Source organism: Carcharodon carcharias, chromosome 10 (assembly GCF_017639515.1).
Source record: "Carcharodon carcharias isolate sCarCar2 chromosome 10, sCarCar2.pri, whole genome shotgun sequence".
Classification (NCBI taxonomy): Eukaryota; Metazoa; Chordata; class Chondrichthyes; order Lamniformes; family Lamnidae; genus Carcharodon; species Carcharodon carcharias.
Window position 1 is genome coordinate 118,890,777 of NC_054476.1, and position 13,871 is coordinate 118,904,647.

Genomic DNA, 13,871 nt, shown 5'->3' on the forward strand with positions numbered 1-13,871 from the left:
TCTCCAACTTAGTCTTGTAGCTAAAATCCCTCTTTCCTGGAACCATTTGGGTAAATCTCTTTTGCACCCACTCAAGGGCTCTCACATCCTTCCTAAAGTATGGTGGCCATGCTTTATTTTAGTTGGACACTATATTCTAGTTGTGACCTAACCAGAGCTTTATAAAGGTTCAGCAAAACTGTCCTGCTTTTGTACTCAATACCTATATTTATGAAGCCCAAGGTTCCATGTGCTTTGCTAACTACTCTCTCAATTTGCCCTGCCACGTTCAAAGATCTATGCACATGAACTCCCCAGTGACCCACTATTCCTGCACACACACTAAAACTGTACCATTAAATCTAAATTGCCTCGCCCTGTTCCTTCTGCCAAAATGCATCACCTCACACTGTAATCTGTATTAAATTCCATCTGCCACTTCTCTGCCCATTCTGCCAGCCTATCTATGCCCTGTTGCAGTCAGTTGATATCGTCCTCACTGACCTTTCTATTGATGAGCCTATTATGTGGTACTTTGTATGGATTTTAAGAAAGCATTTGACAATGTTCATTGCTTTCCCTTCATTAAGCTTCTCTGTTAATTCATTAAAAATTCAATTAGATCAGTAAAATATCTACCTTTTCCAAATCCATGCTTGCTCTCCTTAATTAACTCAAACCTCTCTAAAGTCCCTATTGATTTTTTTCCCTGATTATTGTTTCTAAAACCTTACTTACCATTGATCTTCAGCTGACCAGCCTGTAGTTACTAGGAATGCCCTTAAACCCTTTCCTGAGCAAGAGCGTCATATTTGCCACTCTCCAATCCTTTGGCACCTACCCCATGTCTAGAGAAGATTGGAAAATTATGGCAAGCTCTTCTGCTATTTTCACTCCCACTTCATTAAGCAACTTGGGATGCAAGCTAACTAGAGCAGGTGACTTATCCACTCTAAGCTTAGCCATACTTTCCAGCATATCCTTTCTAAAATTTTCACCACACCCTTTACCTCTGCCACCTCCACTTCTGTTGATATTTTCTCAGTATCCTCTTCCCTTGTAAATAAAGTACCCATTAAATATTCTAGCCTTGCTCTGCACCTCTAAGCATTTATCCCTCTTTGTCCCTAATAGGCCCACTTCACCTCTTAAATATTCTCTCTTGCCAGTCTTAGTTCTTCACTTCTCCTCTCAACTTATTGTAATTCACCTGACATGCATCATACATCCTCTTTTATTGTTTCTTCGTATTATTTATCTCCCTTGTCTCCAAAGAGCAGTGGCTCTGATTCCCCTACCCTTCCCTCTTGTTGGAATGTACCTAGCCTGTACTTGATACTCCTCCTCCTTAAAGGTCACCCATTGTTCTGTTACAGGTTTCCTCGTCAATCTTTGGATCCATTTTACCCTAGCTAGACCCCCTCTCATCCTTCGAAGTTAGCCCTCTTGTATTTTAGAAGTTCTACTTCAGATTCTTTCTTGCTCTGCTCCATTACTAATCTAAATCTCATGATACGATGATCACTTTTACCCAATTGTTCCCCCACAGACATGTGATCTGCTTCACCTACCTCATTACGCAGCACCAGATTCAGCAATGCCTCCTTCCTGGTTGGACCAAGAAACTGGTCAAGGAAGTTCTGCTAAACACATTTCAGAAATTCCTCCTCCTCTATAACATTATCTCAATCGATATTAGGCTGATTAAAGTCCCCCAATATCGTCCTCTACAGTTCTTGCTCATCTCTCTGATTTCTCTACAGATTTGCTCCTTTATCACACCTTCACTATTTGCAGCCCTATAGATTATCCCCAGTGTATGATTATTCACGTTTTGCTTCTCAACTCTAGCCAAATAGATTCTGTCTTTGCCCCCTTAAAGGATATCCTCTCTTTCCAACACTACAATGTCAGTACCTGCCACCCCACCTTCCTTTTCTTCCTTCCCTATCTTTTCTGAACATTGAATCCTTGACTATGAAGTGCCCAGTCCGCACCATTTTTAGCTACATTTCCGTTATAACCTCTGCATCCTATTCCCACATGGCTACTTGTACTTGTAGTTCACCACACTTTGTGCATTTACATACATGCATTGTAAACTTGTCTATGTATTCCTTGTAATCCTTTTTAGTCTGCTCCTATCTAATATAGTACCACTCCCTTCTCTAGTACAATCCAAAACCCTTCAATCCTACAAACATTTTATTTCTGTTTTCTACTTCTATAAGCTAGTGCCCAACCTCTTGCCAGTTTAGTTTAAACCCTCCCCAACCACACTTGTGAATCTTTCCATGAGTGTATTGCTCCCAGTCCTTTTGAGTTACAACATGTCCCTTTTGAATAGGTGCCTCCTGCCGCAGAACTGCTGCGATGCCCCAAGAATCTGAAGTCCTCCCTCCTGGACCATGTCTCAAACCACGTCAATCCTCTCTATCTTCTTCCTCTTACTGTCGCTAGCGTGTGGCACTTTAAGTAATGCAGAAAGTACTGCCTTCAAGGCCCTACTTTTTAACTTTCTCCCTCGCTCCTGAAAATATGACCTCAACATATGCTCTCTCTATATTGCTGGTACTGACATGTATCACAGCTTCTGACTCACTCCCTTTCCCTTGCAGTACCCTCCACTACTGTGGCACCAGGGAGGCAATGCACCATGTGGGGCTCATGATGGCAGTTACAGAATGTCTGACTGTTGCTCTAACTATGAAATCTCCTATAACGACTGCTTTTCTACTCTTTGCTGTTTCCTTCTGCATAGTCCCATGGCCAGTGGTGCTATGATCTGGACTGCACTCCTTCAAGGTGTCATCACTCTGTGATGGCCCATGTGCTTTTGAGGGAAATAAAACTGTTTTATGTTAAGGTGATAGCCCCTTTAGGAGCTAGATTTCTCTGAAAGAAGATTCGTTGTAAAAAGCAGCTTGCTCCCAGTAACTGGTCATGTGACAATTGAAAAAAGTGTCAATCAGAAGTTAATTATAGAGGTGAGTAGGCTCCTAGGTGTGGTTCTGTATTTAAGCAGTTTGGGTTTAGTTTAGAACAAGTTGGCTAGAGGAAACATTTCTTTCAAGCAGAATTCACTTGAAATTCTGTGTATTAGCTAAGAGGCATTTTTAATCTTGATAACTGTAAGACTCTACAAACAGTGAGTTGGACTTCTGGGATAGCCAAGCTGAGAAGAGAGAGAAAATTCTAGATACAAGACTGCAGATGTAAAGAACATTAGAATCAGGAGCATTCCGAACCAAGCTGGATACTTTTAAGATGCTAACGATGCCTGAATTGAATGGTGCGTCTGCAACTGTTGGATGGTTGGAGGAGATTTGAAGGGAAAACCTTGCTGTAAGTAAGCAGAAGCCCAAGAAATCGCAACCCTTATATGGATATTCACAGCAGTACTCAGAGCAAGTGGTTAATTTTGCAACTTTTGGTAGGTGTCTGATTTTAGTTTTTGGAGGTGTAAGTCAAATCGACCACATCCACCTCCTGGAGTGTGTACACATCCTCCCTGAGGCTACACAGTGACTCCAGCTGCCCCCCAAGTTAGGAATCCTGAGCTCGAGCTCAAGCAACTGCAGACACTTCCTACATACATGGTCCCCCAAGACACACAAAGTGTCCTGAAGTTCCCCACGTGGCACAGGAATTGAAAATAACAGGTCTCAGCTGCCCATCATGATGTAAGAAAAATGTCTCTATTCCCTCTTTTAAAATCTCACTAATATTTGCATAAACCATTAATTTTAGTTAATGCCTGTGGACCTACTCTGTGTTAATACTCTTAATATTAATTCTCTTATTGTTATACTTGCCCTAATTGAAATTTTATTAATTAGTTTATCCGATTAAGCAATAAATTCAGTGCAGTGCTTTATAGTTTCCCAGTCCTAGTTTAAACCACTGTTCCAGTTTTTAAAAACTCGGAATATTCACCAACCAATCATCTGTCTGTTGTCCTCTGACATCATCCTTGCTTTTTTGGAAATAGATCAATCACAAATTTTTGATGTGTTAGACTCTATTCCTTTTAGCCAAATTCTCTTAAAAATATTTTTAAATATTTGACTGTTTTAAGCCTGTTTATTAAGCCCAATAACAACTTCCAGGATAAAAACTTAGCAAATCCCCTTTCAGTCATGTGGGGAAGAGCAAAACTAGAGGCCATCAATAAAAGATAGTCACCAAGAAATCAAATAGGAAGTTCAGAAGAAATTTCTTTACCCAGAGAGTGAAGGAAAGATACAACTTGCTACCAAAGGAAGTAATTGAACTGGAGAGCATAGATTTATATAAAAGGAGGCTCAATAAATATATGAGGGAGTAGGGAATAGAGGGTTATGCTTATTGATAAGGAGGGTCCATTTGAACATAAATGGCCCATTGACTGGTTGGCCCAAATGGCATCTTTCTGTGTTGTATATTCTATGTAATTATCTTATTATTTCTATGCCCCTGCTTACTTTTTTTTAAACCTACCGTAAGCCAATGAATGGGCTTCTAGTTAAGTTGGATTCTAGTTAAGTGGCCGTGATGAAAAGTTGCTAATTTGCAATGGTGGAAAAGTAAATGGATTTTAGTGTGTTTATTGACCATTCACTAGCTACTAGACTTTTTAAAGCTGCTGTCAACAAAATTAATCAAATGCTAGAACTCATCTCGAGAGTATTGGACTATTTTAAAAACAATTAATTTTGACTTTATAGATCATTGGGGAAGTGACATTTTGCGTAGTGTGCCTAATTCAAAAAGGTATTGATGTATTGGCATTGGATCAGAAAAGAAAATATTCTGGACCATCAAGCTCAAATTTACGAGAAGAGACTCATCAAACTGAACTTGGAGAAAAGAAAATTGTGATAATATGATATAATGCTAAGAAGTCTTGATGATTTGTGTTCTAATTGCAGGACTGAAGGCCACTGTTTCAAAATTCACTCTGTCAAGATCAGAATTTCCAACACCCACCCAAAGTAATTGATAGGTGGAATCATTCCCAGTATTGAGGCTGAAAGAATTAACTTGTAAAAAGTAATTCATTAAATATATGCCCAGGATTGGGTTTGGAGGTTAAAGTGTTGCATCACATGCAGTGTGATGATCAAGCACTCCTCAGGGCATGATGGTTCCTATGTTTTAAGGGTAGGAGAATGTCTAAGTCAGGGTTGCATATAAATAGTAAAAGAATAGTCAAAGAAAGGGTAGGACCAATTAGAGACCAGAAAGAGATCATCTTGTGAGGCAGATGGCATGGCTGAGATATTAAATGAGTACCTTACATCAGTTTTGACTAGCTAAGAGGTTTCTGCCAATGTAGCTCTAAAGGAGAAATGGTACTGATTTGGATAGGATCAAAATAGATTAAGAGGAGGCGCTTAAAAGGTTGGCAGTCCTCATAGCAGAAAGGTCACCTGTTTTGGATGTAATGCATCATAAGCTACTGAGGAAAGTAAGGGTCGAAATTGCAGAGGCTTGGGCCACAATCATCCAATCCTGCTTAGTTATGGGGATAGTACCAAAGGACTTGGAGGATTGCAAATGTAACACTCCTATTTAAAAAGGGGGAGAAGAATAAACTATAGGCTGGTCAGCTTAACGTCAGTGCTGGGGAAACTTTAAGTCAATAATCCAGGAAAAATTAACTCGTGTTTGGAAAAGCCTGGGCCAATAAATGAAAGTCAACACAGATTTGTTAAAGGTAAATCTTGATTGACTAATTTGATTGCATTCTTTGATGAAGCAACAGAGAGGGTTGTGCAATTCATATTATGAATATAGACTTTCGTAAGATATTTGACAAAATACCACATAACATACCTGTTAGCAAAACTGAAGCCCATGTGATGAAAGGGACAGTGGCAGTATAGATACAAATTTGGTACAGCACAGAAAACAGTGTGTGGTGGTGATTAGTTGTTCTAATACTGAAGGGAACTATACGGTGCTGTTCCACAGGGGTGATATTAGGACCACTTATCTTTTTGATTCATATTAATGAACTGGACATGGGTATGCAGGGCATAATTTCAAAGTTTGCCAATGACATGAAGCTCAGCAATGTGCTGAACAATGAAGAGGATAGTTTCAGACTTTTGAGGACAGAGACAGACTGGTGAAATGAATAGGTGAAAGACAGATGAAATTTCATGCAGAGAAGTGTGAAATGCTAGATTTTGGCAGCAAAAATACTGAGAGGCAGTATGAACTAAATGATAGTTTAAAAAGGGTGCAGAAACAGAGAGACCTGGAGGTGTATGCACACAAATCTTTGAGGGTGGCAGGACAAGTTGAAGAGGCTGTCCATAAGCATATGGGATCTTTGCATTATTAACAGTGACACAGAGTACAAAAGAAAGGAAGTTATGCTAAGCCTCAGTGAGAGTATTGTGTTCAATTCTGGGCACCACACTTCAGGAAGGATGTTAAGGCCTTTGAGAGGATACAAAATTGATTTACTTAAATGGCCCCTGGGCAAAGTCACTTCAGTTTTACGGAGAAACTGAAAAAGCTGGTGTTGTTCTCCTTGGAGCCGAGAAGATTAAGAGATTTGATAGAGATGTTCAAACCATCTGAAGGGTTTTGATAGAGTAAATAAGGAGAAGCAGTTTCCAGTGGCACAGGGGTCAGCAACCAGAGGACTCTTGATTTCAGGTGATTGGCGAAGGAACCAGAGGTGACATGATTTTTTGTTATGCAGCAAGTTGTGATCTGGAATAGAATGCCTGAAAAGGTGGTGGAAGCAAATCCATTAGTAATTTTCAAAAGGGAATTGGATAAATATCTGAAGGGAAACTATTTGAAGGACTCTGGGAAAAGAGCAAGGGAGTTGAACTCATTGGACAACTCTAGGAAAGGAAACGATAGGCCAAATAGTCTCCATCTGTTCTATATCATTGTATGATTCAACACATGGGTGGAAGGAATTTTGCTCATTTACCTTTGTGGATCAGATATAGATAGAACTGTCTCCTGACTAGTTTGATGGCATAGAGCCCTTAACAAAGGAGCTGTGGGATAGAGAAACTTATGAGAGCAAGAACTAAAAGGAAGAAATAATAAAGAAAGGGATGAATGAGTAACAATGGAGCATGGTTCAAGTATTTTCACATAAATATGCAAAGTACTAGGAATAAAATCGGGGAAATAGAAGCCCTAATTAGATAGGCATGATGTCTTACTTTTTATTGAAACAGTGTCGGTAAAAGAGAACTAGCCTGCAGTGGAAAATATTTTAAATATAAGATAATAGGGTAGTGAATAAAAACATACAAACCAGGAGTAAAATGATGCTGTGAAAGTCCATAGTTCTGTAGATGAATAAGATTAAATCAAAAGTGGTGTATAAAGTATGCAATAAATCATGGTTAAGTCATGGTAAAATCCTGGAACAGAAACAAAATGAGGTTAGGTGGGCTAAGAGAGGGTATGAGATAAGACTGATGGCAGAAAAAGAGCGATATAAGAACGCATTTTATAAGTACACAAGAAGCACCAGCACAGATAGAAGGGATGAGGGCATTAACATAAGAACTAGGAGCAGGAGGAGGCAATTCAGCCCCTCAAGCCTGCCCTGCCATTCATTACCATTCATTACGATCATGGCTGATCTCATTTCAGCCTCAACTTCAATTTCCTGCCCTCTTCCCATAACCTTTCAAGCCATTACTAATTAAAAATCTGTCTTTCTCCTCTTTAAGTTTATTCAGTGTCCCGGCATCCACTGCACGCTGAGGTAGTGAGTTCCACAGATTCACGACCCTTTGAGAAAAATAATTCCTCCTCATCTCTGATTTAAATTTACCACCCCTTAGCCTAACGCTATGGCCTCTTGTTCTAGAATGCCCCACAAGGGGAAACATCCACTCCACGTCTACTTTGTCTATCACCTTTAGCATCTTATATACCTCAATTAGATCTCCTGTCAACCTTCTAAACTCTAGTGACTGTAGGACTAAATTGCTCAATCTCTCCTCATAAGACAAAGCACCGCATCTCTGAAATCAATCTAGTGAACCTCCTCTGAACTGCCTCCAGTGCAACTACATCCTTCCTCAAGGAAGGGGACTAAAACTGCACAGTACACCAGGTGCGGTCTCACCAACAACAGTTCCCTATTTTTATACTCGATTCCTTTAGCAATAAGTGCCAAAATTCCATTTGCCTTCCTTATTACCTGCTGTACCTGCATAATAGCTTTCAGTAATTCATGCACGAGGACACCCAGACCCCTCTGCACTGAAGCATTCTGAAGTTTCTCTCCACTTAAATAATAAATCACCTTCTTATTCTTCTGACCAGAATGGATAACCTCACACTTACCCACGTTAAACTCCATCTGCCAAATTTTGGCCCATTCACCTAACCTGTCCATATCCATTTGTAAATTTCTTATTTCTTCATTGCAACTTACTTTCCCACCTATTTTGGAGTCATCTGCAACTTTAGCTATAGTACCTTCTATCCCTAAATCCAAGTCATTAATATAGATTGTAAATAGTTGGGGCCCAAGCACCAAACCCTGTGGTACCCCACTAGTTACAGCTTGCCATCCAGAAAAAGACCCATTTATCCCGACTTTCTGCTTTCTGTTGGTTAGCCAATCCTCTATCCAAGCTAATTTATGACCCCTAACTTCATGTGATCTTATCTTGTGTATTAATCTTTTGTGCAGCACCTTATCAAAGGCCTTCTGGAAGTCCAGATATACTACATCTACAGGATCCCCATTATCCACTTTGCGTGTCACATCTCTAAAGAACTCTAGCAAATTAGTCAAACACAATTTACTCTTCTTAAAACCATGCTGACCTTGATGGATTGCATTTTGACGTTCCAAATGCCCATTACTACTTCCTTACTAATGGATTCCAAAAATTTCCCAACGACAGACATTAAACTAACTGGTCTATAGTTTCCTACTTTCTGTACCACCACCACCCCCCACCCACCCCTCTCTCTCTCTCTCTCTCTCTCTCTCTCTCTCTCTCGCTCTCTCTCTCTCTCCCCCCCCCCCCCCCACCTCTTTTTGAATAAGGGTGTTATATTAGCATTTTTCCAATCCACTGGAATCTTTCGAGTATCCAGGGCATTTTGGAATATTATAGCCAATGCATCCACTATCTCTGCTGCCACTTCCGTTAAGACCGTGGGATGTAGGCCATCAGGCCCTGGGGACTTGTCACCCTTTAATCCCAACAGTTTGCTCAGTACTTTTTCTCTAGTGATGGTGATTGTTTGAATTTCCTCCTCTATATCCTCTGCACTACCTGTTACTATTGGGGTGGTACTAGTGTCCTCCACTGTGAAAACTGAAGCAAAATATTGATTAAGCGTCTCTGCCATTTCTGTGTTCCCCACTATTAACTCCCCAGTTTCATCCTCCAAGGGACCAACATTCACTTTAGCTACCCTCTTTCCTTTTATATATTTGTAGAAGCTTTTGCTATCAGTTTTTACATTTTGTGCTAGTTTTCTTTCATAATTGACCTTTGCTCTTTTTATTATTTTTTTAGTAACCATTTGTTGATCTCTAAAAGTTTCCCAATCTTCCAGCCTGCCACTGACCTTTGCAATTTGGTATGCCTTAGTTTTTGCCTTAATATTATCTTTAACTTCCTTGCTTAGCCATGGATGCTTTTTCCCCCTCTTACCATCTTTCTTCCTCATTGGGATATATTTTACTTGGGAGGAATTGAATATCTTCTTAAATATCTGCCACTGTTCATCAGCTGTCCTACTCTGCAGTCTTCCTGCCCAGTTCACTGGGGCCAAATTTGCCCTCATACCTATGTAGTTACATTTGTTTAACTCCAGAGCACTAGTATGGGACTCAAGTTTCTCACTCTCAAACTGAACTTGAAATTCTAGTATGCTATGATCACTCTTCCCTAGAGGATCCTTTACTATGAGATCATTAATTAATCCCATCTCATTACACAAAACCAAATCCAGAATAGCCTGCTCTCTGGTTGGTTCCACAACATATTGCTCCAAGAAACAATCTCTAATACACTCTATGAACTCTCCCTCGAGGCTACCCTTGCCAATTTGATTGGTCCAGTCTATATGCATATTAAAATCACCCATGATTATTGCCGTGCCTTTCTTACATGCTCCCAGTATTTCCTAACCCTACTGCTAAACTACTGTTTGGGGAACTATAGATTACTCCATCAGGGACTTCTTTCCCTTGATATTTCTTATTTCTACCCAGACTGACTCTACGTCTTGCTCTCCAGTGCCTATATCATTCCTCACTATAGCACTGATCTCTTCCTTTACGAAAAAAGCTATACCACCTCCTTTTCTTTCTTGCCCATCCTTCCGAAACACTGAGTACCCTTGGATATTCAATTCCCAAATCTATTCTCCCTGGAACCACGTCTCAGTAATCGCCACCAAATCATACCTATTTATCTCTATTTGCGTTGGTAACTCATTAGTTTTATTCCAAATGCTACGTGCATTCGCCTTTAAGTTTGCTCTATTGTCAATTTTCCCTATTCTTATATGATTCTTTGGTGCAATATGGCGTTCACAGACTCTGTCCCTTCCTTTCACTTTTTGATAGCAATCAGCCTCGTCACTAGCCTGCACTCTTACCCTCTCTTTAAACCTTGACTTTTTATTTTCCATGCAACTGAACCCTCCCCCCACTATTTAGTTTAAAGCCTTATCCACAACCCTAATTATACGATTTGCCAGAATACTGGTCCCAGCATGATTCAAGTGGAGCCCGTCTGAACTGAATAGCTCCCTCTTTTCCCAGTACTGGTGCCAATGTGCCATGCATTCAAGCCTATTTCTCTCTCAAGAATCTTTCAGCCATGCGTTTACCTCTTTAATCTTATTGACCTTGTGCCAATTAGCTTGTGGCTCAGGTCGTAATCCGGAGATTACCACCTTTTTGGTTCTGTTTTTTAATTTAGCCCCTAGCTGCTTGTATTCCCTCAGCAGAACCTCTTTCCTTCTTCTACCTATATCATTGGTACCCACGTGGACCACAGCAACTGGATCTTTTCCCTCCAACTCCAAGTTCCTCTGCACCCCAGATGAGATATCCTTATGTCCTTTTGTCTATGGCATCCTAGGCAGTCTCTTTCCCTGCTCTCATCCACACAGGGAGCAAGAATCTTGAACCTGTTGGATAAGGGCTGAGGCTCCTGCAGTGCTACTTCCTGGATCCTTCTACCTGCCTCAATCATAGTTACACCCTCCTGTCCCCAACCACTGGCCAAATGTAAGGTAGTTAATCTAAGGGGTGTGTCTGTCTCCTGAAACACAGTGTCCAGGTAACTCTCCCCCTCCCTGATGTGTCGCAGTGTCCGAAGCTCAGACTCCAGCTCATCAACTCTGAGCCGGAGTTCCTCAAGCAACCAACATTTGCTACTATGTGGTCACAAGGAACCACAATGGGGTCCACCAGCTCCCACATCATGCAGCTACAACACATCGCCTGGCCCTGCATCTCTATTTTATTGAGATAAAAGCAATCATATCGTAGACATTAAAATGGCATGTGTCTAACAAATGTCTTTCCTTTTTATTTACAGAAAAGTGTAAAGGAAAAACTGTGGGAGCATCATGGGGAGAAGGTGGAAGAACCACAAGCAGATATAGGGGTGCGTTTTCACATTTACTGCTGAGTGGAATATGGGCCTTGGGCAATAAGCTGCCTATTTTACACACTGCCCTTCAACGTTAGCAAGAATCATATGGGGCAGCTATTCCACAATCGCTTGTTTTCCACCTGACAATAAAGGTGAAAATTCAACCCATACATGTTAAGAGGAAATGGTATTAAAGGGCTAATAAAAATTAATTTCCCAGCTTTGGATCATCTCCAGTCCTGAAACCTGAAGGAGAGAAATGATAACATAACAGAGATTACTGTCATAATTTTGCAAAGTTTGTTGTTAAACATTCTACCCAAATACTGGAGAAGTGGCAAATGTGACTTGAGTGTACTACAAGTGATTTTTGACACCAATTTTTTTGACAGTGGGATACAAATACAGGTTGTTAATTGTCTGGGATCGCAATTTATTTACAATAATAGGAGCACAGGCTTTCTATTAACTTGGGGCTGGCCTTTAAATGAACTTGACTGGAGCATTTATAAGAAAATTACAAGTGACCTGCAAGCATAAAAATTGGATGTCCAGATGTTATTTACTTTTCTAAAGTAACTCAACCGTAAGCAACTGTTTACATCTTGACAACCCAAGTGAATTTAATTAAATAATTGGTAGTAAATGAAAATAGGCTGGAACGAGTAAGTAATTACCTTTAAAGATAAAAATCCCATTGTAAATTAACTTTTGAATGATGGTTGAAAAGTCAATATAATTGAGGAAGATGTGTAAAAGCATTTGGTACAGTTGTTTAAGGGCATTTAAGGTGTTTAGAGTCAAGAGCTAAGGATGGTTTGGGGCTAGTTGTTAGTAAATGGAATGAAGGGCTGGAGGTTTATGGAAATCCTGTTTTAGAGTGTGTTTATATGAAGTTCGGTTTCAGCTTTAATTTTAAAACCAGGGGCTGGATCTTCATGGAGTCAGGGAGCTCCACAGAGGTGTAAATATGACAGCTGGGATCTGATTCGGGGATTCACAATCCCATTCCTGGTGTCCCCAATTTTCACCAGTGCAGGTTAAGTGTGCAGGCTGTTGCAAGCCTGCATTCTCAACCTCACCGGCTCCATTTTTGGGGATAGGCATCTCCTAGCCCTTCTCAATTTCTGTGGAGTCAAACCAGCTTTTAAAGGACTCATGGTTCATGGCACTTCAGGGATATGTGTACCCATAGTCTGGAGGGGGAACCTTTTGAAAAGTAAGTTCAACAGATCATGCCTATGGCCCCCATGCCAAACTATGCCCCTCTATCCACCCCTTGCCCCCCATGGCCCCTCATACCTTCAATGCCAGGTTATGGTACTTCCATGCCCATTTACCCATTATACACTGCACAGAACCAATAAACGCTATAGTGACAATAGGATGTGTTAAAAAAGCTTTTAAAAAATCAATCAGGCATAAAAACAAAAAAAACTGCGGATGTTGGAAATCCAAAACAAAAACAGAATTACCTGGAAAAACTCAGTGGGTCTGGCAGCATCGGCGGAGAAGAAGGGTCCTCATGACCCTTCAACAGAACTGAGTGAATCCAAGGAAGAGGTGAAATATAAGCTGGTTTAAGGTGTGTGTGTGTGTGGGGGGGGGGGAGTTTGGGTGGGGGGAGAGAAGTGGAGGGGGTTGGTGTGGTTGTAGGGACAAACAAGCAGTGATAGAAGCAGATCATCAAAAGATGTCACAGACAACAGAACAAAAGAACACACAGGTGTTAAAGTTGGTGATATTATCTAAAAGAATGTGCTAATTAAGAATGGATGGTAGGGCACTCAAGGTATAGGTCTAGTGGGGGGTGGGGGAGCATAAAAGATTTAAAAATATTTTAAAGTAATGGAAATAGGTGGGAAAAGAAAAATCTATATAATTTATTGGAAAAAACAAAAGGAAGGGGGAAGAAACAGAAAGGGGGTGGGGATGGAGGAGGGAGCTCAAGACCTAAAGTTGTTGAATTCAATATTCAGTCCGGAAGGCTGTAAAGTGCCTAGTCGGAAGATGAGGTGTTGTTCCTCCAGTTTGCGTTGGGCTTCACTGGAACAATGCAGCAAGCCAAGGACAGACATGCGGGCAAGAGAGCAGGGTGGAGTGTTAAAATGGCAAGCGACAGGAAGGTTTGGGTCATTCTTGCGGACAGACCGCAGGTGTTCTGCAAAGCGGTCACCCAGTTTACGTTTGGTCTCTCCAATGTAGAGGAGAACGCATCCGCCCTCAGGCCTTCTCCTCCCTCCCAGAAACATGATAGGGTCCCCCTTGTCCTCACCTATCACT